The following is a 9,538-nucleotide window of genomic DNA, read 5'->3' as shown; positions in this document are numbered from 1 at the left end:
TCTTAAGCCATAGTATTCAGCCTCTATTACAAGTAGTTCAGCTACTGTGAAAGGAATACACAAGTTATTTCCCTCCGCACACTTTGTACGCAGCATCCAAACACCTTTGGCTTTGTTGCATATCCTCCAGGGTTGCTCAGTCTAATAGCTTTGGCATTCATTCCTCTCTTATTGCTTTCAGTCTAAAAGTCAGAGAGCTATGACTCCGAAGGACACTTAACTTTACGGAGATTTTCTCAAATGCAAAGACAGTCAACATAACCGTTCACCTTGAAAGGTCAGTCTCTTATTACCGTGTACTTCACACTTGAAGATTGGCATGCACCAATAACATGATGCTCACCCTTCCTAGCCTCTCTCACTCCGCTCAGTCCAGCTCAACATTCAGCTCAGCCTCCACCTCCAGCGTCATTCGCTTTTTGTGCTTCACTCAGAGCAAGTGCACTAAGTTAGAATGACACTGTTTTGTGTTTTGATTTGTTTTGTTCTGTTCTTGTCTTCATAGACAGTTGAAATAACCTGTCAGGGAACAATGTGTTCTCACCTGTAGACAGCCCGTTTGACAGGTCTCAGAAGGTTTACAGAACGGCTTCTTGCCAACAGGTCACATCAAGCGAAATTGCTATCAGCGGTAAAATGGTAGCTTTTGTATCTAAGCAACTGCGGACAACATAACATAAGCAATCTGAGCCGCGCTGATAAAAGGTCAAAATATGGCTAACCAAACATGCCAGATAGCAGGTTGTATGGAAGCAGTGATGCTGTGGCTGGATAATTGACTTGGCGCTGTCGCTGCAGATGTCACAGCTTGCCTCTCAGGCAAATGAAGCACTGTTTGACTTCTCATGTAAGTTAATTAGACCTGCAGTGCCCTGTTATCGCTTGATCTATCAGATTTAGACATGCAATAAACAAGGCATGAAAATGCCAAGAAACTAACCTGGAGGCTAGAACAGTTAAAAACAGTCTTTTACAGTTCCATATTATAATAATAACACTCTGCTTTATAAACCTCATCTTTCCCATTTTCTTAATAGTTTTATTAATAGTTTTCAGCACCATATATTACTATACAGGACTTACTGCTGGCTCTTTTTCAGCTAAAAGGAGTCATTGATTATATGGAATATGTTACTCAGAAATATCTGTTTACAATTAAATTACCTGCATTGATTGTCTGTACAGCAGGGATCAATGAACACATTTGACCTGGGGCCAACTTTCTTGCATAGGAAATACTGTTTTGGTCAGATACCTCCCACAGCTGTTGGTACAGAGGGCATGAGTTGACCTCACCCCCTCAGTGAGACTGAGTGGCAAAACCGAGAATGAAAGAAACAATTCCCTGCTTAACTTTTCTGGGTTTACTGTTCATAGCTAACGTTATATATTTGGGCAGGTAAAACACAGTCAGCGAATGGATGAGTCACCACTGAAACCTTGGATAGCCGCAGAGAGGACGGGGGCAGTTTTGACAGCCCATCGTACGCGCATGGCAAAACATGGAAAGACATGTTTGCATGCAGCGACTTTGATGTTTGTTGTTATGTCCCGAGTGGACACACTGTGTACCTTATTGCCATGTCAACATTTCTTTAGCTTTCAGCAGCCTGTAAAGAGATAGCTCCAAAAACCCCTTAAATGGCCATGGTCCTGCCTATACTCCCAAAATTTTATTACACATTTCTATAACCTAAGAAAAGCTCAGCCAGTTTGCATTGAAGTCCCCTTAGTATGTCATTCTGGGATTTCAAGGGGTTAAGATGTTTTCATGCTTCCATGGCATTCACACTGAACATTAATGCTCATGCTGCCATTTAGTTGGTCTTTCTGTAAGTTAGTGGGCCCTGCCAACTTGCACTATATTTGCAGTGGTAAAAATGAGGGAAATTGAGACGACCAATAAATAATATATCAAAAAGAAATCTATAATGCCATTGATCCGAAATGCTTAACCAACCAGTCTGATTTGCAATGAAACAGTTGTTATTATGAATGTACGTGGTGGTTATCAAGCACAGCTCATGCAGCTTCTTTAACGTACACCGTGCCTGTGTCTCATGAAATAAGATGCTCTTTTCCACATTTGTCCCCTACATGTGCTTATGCATCTCCAGTAGGTGTTGGTGGTAGAACAGTGTACAGTGCTTTATTCCCAGATGATCTTTGACGATCCTGGTGGCACAGTAATGACCAGAGCTTATAGCATCTGAATACAAGCTAAAGCCCTCGTGGCTTCTGTAGGACAAGAATGCACTTTGAAAGATCATATAATCCACCACCGCAATAACTGGATGAAACCAACAGCCTCTTATAATGAGGATTGAGGGGGTGCTTCCAGAGAAAGTGAGTCAACGGATATCAGTCATGGCAGACTGTCACCACTATGAGGTCACAGCCTGTTAGAGTGCAGCCAGCACATGCACTGGGCTTCGAGAGAGCAAACAAACGACAGCTGTAGGCAGTTAGAGCTCTGCCAGGAACAAAGACTCAGATGGGGGGAAGCCTGTTCTTTCCCTTATTATGATACACAAAAAAATGATTCAGGTTTCTGTTTCCTGCAGAAACCACTATTGAATTTTACTGCTTATGCTAGAAGGCACCAGTGCAGATTTCAGCTGCAACAGACTCGGAGTCAGGTGTTCGTCTATGATTAGCCTGCGACGATTGCTCCCTTTTTCCAGAAGATGAAGCTGAAAATGTGGCGTGCAGCAAGCCGTGGCAGAGAAACAGCTTTGTGTCATCAAACCCAAATCATCACACTTGGGGCCTCTTCGAGTGCAACATTTCAGACCATTCTCTCACTGTTAACGAGCTGTGAGCAGAAAAATTTAGCTGCATATGGACTGATATTTCATCCATCGGTACATTTGTGAGATAATAAATCTGCTCGGTTTTGTTTGTTGAGAGTGAAAAGGGCCTGAACTAAGAAGATAATGAGGTGGAAAAGATGTTCTTTGCCAACGTGCTGTTTCCTTATTAGATGACAGGGCAGTGAAAGGTCAGTGCTTGTCAAATGGTCAAAAACAGCTGACGGAGAGTACAGTGTCAGCCAAGAGCGCTTTTCTGGCCGTCTCGCTGGATGCAAAGCTTTGAGGACGGCTATGATGTGGCTGGTGCGCTCCTATTGGTATGCATAAAGGGTGAGAGAAGCAAAGAGGAGCGAAGCAGCACAAAACAGTGAGATGAGCCCCGAGGGAGGCCAGGGCATGAGCCGCTCCGAATGAGAATAGGCCCGGCCTGTCAACACTCATCTGCATTTTAACCTCCCTTTGGAGTGACACGCTCGCTGGCGGGCAGCCTGACATATCGAGATGTAGAGCGAGAAAAGGCTGCTCTGGGCCTTCATTAGCCAAGCGCCGGGCTCATGCAGTATTTACTGAGCGGTCCGCTAATTGAGTTTTAATGTCAGTGACTGCTCCCCAGGACACATGCGCGCAGCAAGGTAGACGGGACTTTAAAGGGCAGCCGTGCTTGCGGCTGGACTGCCGTTAACCACAGCGCAGCCTTCTAAACTGCGAAGGCCCAGAGGGGATGGAGAAATTGTGAAATGGGAGAGGAAAGAGAGTGCTGAACACACACACACACACACACACACACACACACACACACACTCACATACATAAATGCAGAGGTGAGTTATAACTAGTTACATTTACTCAGTTACGTATATTTTCATATACACTCGTGTTCAAGAGTCATCGCTTGTCATATTCATGTTATTTTATATAATTTTATCATACATAGGGTAGGTTGCAGTACTATAAGTGAGACGCTTCACTTCAATTTCAAGTTGTTTTATTTAAGTTTATAGTCTTTTAACTTATTTGCCTTAGATTTGATCACAACTTTTCAAATAATTTACAGCTTTCTCATTCATTAACAGCTCTGCTCATCAGTCTGGACACATTTAACATTTCTTTTTCACAGCTTTCTACTAATTAGTTCTGTTGTAGAACAGTTGCATAACAATGAAATCATTTCATTACTTTCCCTCCAGTGTCCAATTCAGCTTTTTCTACTGATACCTTTTTTAAGAGTGTACAGTTTTGATGGACTTGCTCTTCTCTGAATATATTTTATTTACTCACATAAATTTGCTTTTTATTCAATACACACTTTAATCATATACATTGAGTTATTCAGTGAGTTTCTCTATTTAACCCCCTGGGATCATCTGAAGGCATTTTCTTGATTTTTTCATATTTGCATATAACGAGATACTCATATGTTTAATATCAAAATGTTGGCTGAAAATTCTCGGTATGCCATTTCACATGCGACTTTGATGTCGACTGAATGGGCAAGGACGAGTTTCTGTCAGGTGGGTCCTTAGTGAAGGAAACACAAATCCACCAGTGACACATGTTGAGGGGGCAGATGATGTGATCCTCAACCTCTCTATACAGCCTCACAATTCACAGATGTGAATCACAGACGATCGTGCAATAAGATGAGAAGGAAAGGATGAATCTACAGATTCAGAAACTGCCTTTCTGCACTGTATTATTGCAAAGATAAAGAAAACGTATATAGAAACATCACATTTGTTTGTGGACCCCAAAGGGTTCATTTCATTCTGTTCTGTTGGTTCAACTCCTGAGCTAATTTGGTTTTAAACTTAGGTCATCGCTTTCACAAAAGGAAAGAATAGCATTTAACTAGCTTCACTTTCTATGCTGATATATACACCATATGCACGCGCACACACACACACACACACATTTTCTAAGCCGCTTCTCCCTCAGGGTCACGGGGTGGGGGGGTGGGGGGTGCTGGAGCCTACCCCAGCAGTTACACAATATGCAAAAGTGAAAATAAGTACAGTAATAAGGGGCAGTCGTGGGCTGGAGGTTAGGGATCTGGCCCTGTGACCGGAAGGTTGCCAGTTCGATCCCCAGTGCTGACAGTCCATGACTGAGGTGTCCTTGAGCAAGACACCTAACCCCCAACTGCTCCCCGGGCGCTGTGGATAGGGCTGCCCACCGCTCTGGGCAAGTGTGCTCACTGCCCCCTAGTGTGTGTGTTCACTAGAGTGTATGTGGTGTTTCACTTCACGGATGGGTTAAATGTGGAGGTGGAATTTCCCCGTTGTGGGATCAAAAAAGTATCAATCACTTACTTATATCCTCGATAGTACGTGTGTCAGGATCCAGTCCTCGCAGGCCAAAGCACTGCAGACTCATCAGCTCATTAGCAAGGCCGGCATGAACTGAATTCAGAGCGTTAGTTGATAGATGCTCATCTCTGCAGCATTTTGGCCTGGAAGGACCCAGTTTGACACATCTGCTCTACAAAGAACACAGCTTTGTACATTTTAATGCATAATTATTTATTTGAGGAATTTCACAAAAATGTGGCCTGTGAAAAAGTTATGGCTCATTTAATGCATCGTTTATGTTAATCTGAGTGTGTTCTCTGTAGAGAACTTGCTAACTTACTCTCGCTTAGAAAATCAACAAAACATGTCGCTTGACTGGGTATATTCAAATTTTTGCTTTTGAATGTTGCTGCTGAAGGAGCTGTTTCTCTCCAGTTCTATAGGGAACTCAGTACTGGAATAGATTTGGTCATTCTTCTACTCAAGCTGATTTTCACGAGGCTACCTTTACTTTTAACTTTTAACAAGCTGTGCACATACCACATACGCTCATTATCTGACTCTAAACGAACTTGAGGGTTGGTATGAATCCCCAGCATAAACCCATGTAGCCCCACAGTCCATAAGCATTAATAAGTAAAAGAATCACTCAGCAAGGGCTGTTTACAGCACCCCAACTGTGCACACAAGCAAACACTAACTGCAAACACTCATCCACAAAGGTATGCATAAATCATACGATTATAACAGGCAAGCAGCAACAGTCTAGCACACAGGAGACCGTCTTGGCAGAAGTCGTGCAGCTCAAGGATGCCCTGTTTGCACACTAGGTCAAATACGCCTCAAAGGCCAACAGGCAGTTGACTGAGACGAGCTTTATTCCACCAAATTCCTCCTACATTCATCCCAATTGGAAAGTGTGAGATGATTAGAGGCAAATTGAATATTTAAATAAAAGGAATTAATAGGAAAAGATAGGCCGAGACTATGTGCTCTGATTACCCTATGAGCAGAATAAACACAGAGGAATTTGCATCTCAAATGGTTCAACACTGAGAGATGCAGCACTGTGGAGCTCATTAGAAGCTTGCTTTACTCCAAATTATTTTGCTAGTCCATCCCTCCTGCACCAAACACTCAGGAAAAAAAACTTCTTTATGGGAATTATTCATCCAAATAGCAGATAAACCATAGCAATCATTTATTTCAAAAAGCTAGGCTGACTAATTAACGTTGTGAATTCAAGCAGGAAGTTGGTATTCCTTCCAAGGCGGTTAATTGCATTGATGTGTATTGTGAGGGTTAAAGGCTCAAATAGACAGAATCACTTTCGCTCCAGTAATGTAACTGTTCACTTTCTCAAAAATAACTGGCGGATTCAGCTGAGTGACTCTCCCCTGAGTCTAATCCAATTTAGCTTTATCATAAAATATTCAATCAAGAACGGACGGCTACCGTTTCCTGTTGGGTGTGGACTTAAAACGGACACACTGTTGAACTAATGGCTATAGCATCTCTTAAATCTTTTAGTGCGCAGATGTAGATCATTGAGGCTCAAAATAGGATGTGAGTGGAATCCAGTGACCACTATGCATGTCAAACCGAACATGTCTTGAATGCTTGACTTCAGGAAAACTGTGGAAATTAGATATTTTGGTAAACCAGCAATTTAAGGTAAGACAATCTAATGGTTTAACAGTAGCACCAATCAGTTCCAGCCAATCAGTTTACTGCACTGAGATGTTTTTGATGATGTACAGCCCCACCCCCCTCCTCCCTCCTCCCTCCTCCCTCCTCCCTCCCTCTCCCCCAATAGGATAAATCAGCATCAATAGCAATAATCTCAATTTCCTTTATGGCGTGGCACTCACGCTCCTGCGCAGCCCATCAAACAACACGTTCAGTGTGTTCATCACTCTCCCACTGAGCCCTCAAAAGGGGGCGGGGCATTACATGGGCTTTTCTATAATGATTAAAAAATAAAAAACCTCCTGTCTGCACAATGAAAGACTTTTTTTTTCTCAAATAAATTATGATGAGTAGGTAAATTATCCAGAACATTTTTTTAGATAATTATCCTAAGAATTTGAGCCTTGTACACTACGTTCAACTTGATCTAGTCTTCTGAGCTGGAGACCAGCACGACTACATCCTATAATCAAAGGGCTGTGGTCTGAAAGCTTTTAGACTCCTCACCTTATCTAGGCGTAGCTACAAGCCAGACTCAAAGAGAGATTCCTCTCTGATTCAGGTCTGTAGTCATAAAACAAATACTCAAGGTCTGGTTTGCAACCAGTAAGACAATGGAGAAACGGTCAGTGTGCACATTCTCATTATATTGCTTGGTTACGGTAATAACAGGGTTTTATTAAAGCACTTGGACAGCGGGACATTCCCACAACTTTCCGAGGCAAGGAATTTAGCATTCTTTTAAAAAGGAATTTGTGGAGGGGTCTTTTCAATAAAAAGGTAAATCCAATGGGGAAGCTGAAAAGTTATGTAAATATTTTGCAGGAAGTTCACCTTCTTTGAAAAGGAATGCCAAGCTTACAAACCGCTTTGATCAGGGATTTTCACTGCAGTCCTCAGAGACTCCCAGCCAGTCCACTTTTATTTCAGCATTCTCCGGCCCCTGTTGAGCTTGCTCAGGTGTGTTGGAAGCAGGAACATAATGAAAACGTGGACTGGTTTGGAATCAGAAAACTGGATCAGGTGTATTAGTGCTGGGTTAAAGCTGAGCTCTGCACGGAGGTCGATCTCCAGCAGGCAGGTTTTGGATCACTGTTCTGTTTCAATATTGCAACAACCTTCAAGCACAAAAAAAATAAATAAATAAAATAAAACATTGAGAAAAACTATCATTAAAACATCTTATCTCCAAAGCCAAATAAGATATTTTGTGCTCCCTTGTGATTAAATACTTCATTTGGCCAAATGCAACAAGCCACAACTTTTAAAGGGGGATTTGTGTACAAACCAAAGTAATAGGTAGTCAGCCAAGCATGAAGACAGCAAAGCAATTTCACCACTGTAATTGAATTCCGACTTCAGACCAAAAAGCCAGAGAGGGAAAACAGTGTCCATATCATTTGTCCCAAAATGACTCATCTTTTTATAGTGCACAACACCACTGACCTATGTATGACCCTGTGTTCGGTCCTCCTTCTGACCATTACCATGAGATATGATCAGTCCCTGGAAAGAGCCAGGGACATATTTATTAAAGCTTTTCAAGACACTATTTGCACAGTTCAAAGAGCATGACTGAAGCAGAACGAATAGTTCAGGCGCTGCCACTTTGCACAAGAAGAATGGTGTCCACTGATTAACGGACTCGCAGCACCTCCGATGAAAATAACTGATGAGCATTATAAGTCCAGATGAGAGTGACTGGAATTCCAGCATTATCTGTCACGTAAAACAGGACGTTCTTTCAGCACGCTGGGCTAACTAAAGCATTTAACGCAATGCCACGTCGAGACAAAATAAAGTAGGGCCCCATCACCGCATCGATTCAAAGCTCTTATCTTGGCCTCAGTCACAGCGGTGTCACTAGGATGGCTACACACACGCAGGCGCACACCAGTCGATTTCAACAATAGGCCTTTTGTTGTTGCACTTGTGAGGCTATTATGTGAAATGCAGCACTGACCGCATTTCACTGAGATTAAGCTGGATTTGATGCATTCATGAAGCAAAAACTCCCTCATAATCCAAACAGATTTTTACATTTAATTTGAGAAATCTTATTTCACTTTCCTGCCGGCAGCCATGCTGATTGAGGAAGGCATGAGCAGCACAGAGCCTCATTTATTAATGGGCTTGCCTGTTGCTGAGTGCGATTACTACCAAATAAATGTGTATAAGAGAGCTTTATATACAGTATTGAACAAGAGGGGGCTTCAAGGCTTCTTCAGTGAATGGAACGGTTCTATTGAGAAACACACGGAACCATTTCAGGCTTAATTGCTCTTCTAGGTTGATGAATGTGTTGTTCATGGGTCTATACAGAACCTTCATGAGAATGGTTATTATACAGAACCACGTACAACACGTTCTCCATCAATCCGAAGAACGATTTCACCATGAAAGAACTACTTAAGCATAAAATGGTTCTATACAGAACTCATGATTCCAATCAGAATCATTCCCTTTACTAAAGAAGCCTTGAACCATCTTTGAGTACGCCTGACGTGCACTTGTAATGTTGAGTTAAATAACCAAAACACAGCATCCCAAAAAACGCAGGTGTTCTGTTTGCTACTCTGAGTTTTGAGCCAGTAGAATTCACATCAAAGCCTCCACGAAAACTTCAAAACGTGGTCCTGGAAAGACGTGAGCACAGAATTCTGTGACAAAATGTTGATATTATTCACAAAACAGACCTGATTTTCTAGGTGTGCTATTTCCCACTGCGAAAGAAAGTCGAGAGTATAA

This window comes from Pygocentrus nattereri, chromosome 7 (assembly GCF_015220715.1).
Source record: "Pygocentrus nattereri isolate fPygNat1 chromosome 7, fPygNat1.pri, whole genome shotgun sequence".
In the NCBI taxonomy this organism is placed as follows: Eukaryota; Metazoa; Chordata; class Actinopteri; order Characiformes; family Serrasalmidae; genus Pygocentrus; species Pygocentrus nattereri.
The sequence above is the reverse complement of the archived record's forward strand: the minus strand, read 5'-3'. Positions refer to the sequence as shown.